The sequence below is a fragment of the Elephantulus edwardii genome, unplaced genomic scaffold (assembly GCF_000299155.1).
Source record: "Elephantulus edwardii isolate Elephantulus edwardi_28Jun2011 unplaced genomic scaffold, EleEdw1.0 scaffold00160, whole genome shotgun sequence".
NCBI lineage: Eukaryota > Metazoa > Chordata > Mammalia > Macroscelidea > Macroscelididae > Elephantulus > Elephantulus edwardii.
In genome coordinates, this window is record NW_006399910.1 from 81,196 (window position 1) to 82,160 (window position 965).

Consider the following 965-nt stretch of genomic DNA (forward strand, 5'->3'; position numbering starts at 1 on the left):
TGAACTTTGGGACTGGCCAAGGTACCGTGTGCAGACGCAGTGGAGAGTAGGAGTGGACTTGAATCTGGACACACCCCTGCAGCTGTGACCCACGACCCCCATCTTCAGGTATTGCATTGCTCCCCCTCGTCCTGGCTCGCGACCCCCACCCCCGCCAGCTCTGAACATTGGGATTGGCCAAGGTGCCAGGCAGACACAGTGGACGGTGGGAGTGGACAGGAATCGGGACACACCCCTGCAGCTCTGACCCACGACACCCATCTTCAGGTATCACATTGCTCCCCCCCGACCAGGCCCGCGCACCCCACCCCCCCATGGCCCGCCCTCTCTGAACTTTGGGACTGGCCAAGATGCCATGCGCAGACCCAGTGGACAGTGGGAATGTACTTGAATCGGAACACACCGCTGCAGATCTGACCCACGACCCCCATCTTCAGGTATCGCATTGCTCCCCCATGACCCGGATCACGCCCCCCCCACCACGAGCTCTGAACTTTGGGACTGGCCAAGGAGCCGTGTGCAGACGCTGTGGATGGTGAGAGTGGACTTGAATCGGGACACAGCTCTGCAGCTCTGACCTACAACCCCCATCTTCAGATGTCGCATTGCTCCCACCCCCGACAGCGCTCGTGCCACCCCCCCCTCCAGCTCTCAACTTTCGGACTGGCAAAGATGTCGGGCGCAGATGCAGTGGACAGTGGCAGTGTACATGAATCGGGACACACCCCTGCAGATCTGACACACGACCTCCATCTTCAGGTATCGCATTGCTCCACCCCAGACCCAGGTCGCGCGCCCCCCACCCCACGCCAGCTCTGAACTTTGGGACTGGTCGAGGTGCCATGCGCAGACGCAGTGGTCGGTGGGAGTGGACTTGAATCGAGACACACCCCTGCAGCTCTGACCCTCGACCCACATCTTAAGGTATCACATTGCTCTCCCCCACCCCCTGCGGACCCGGCTCT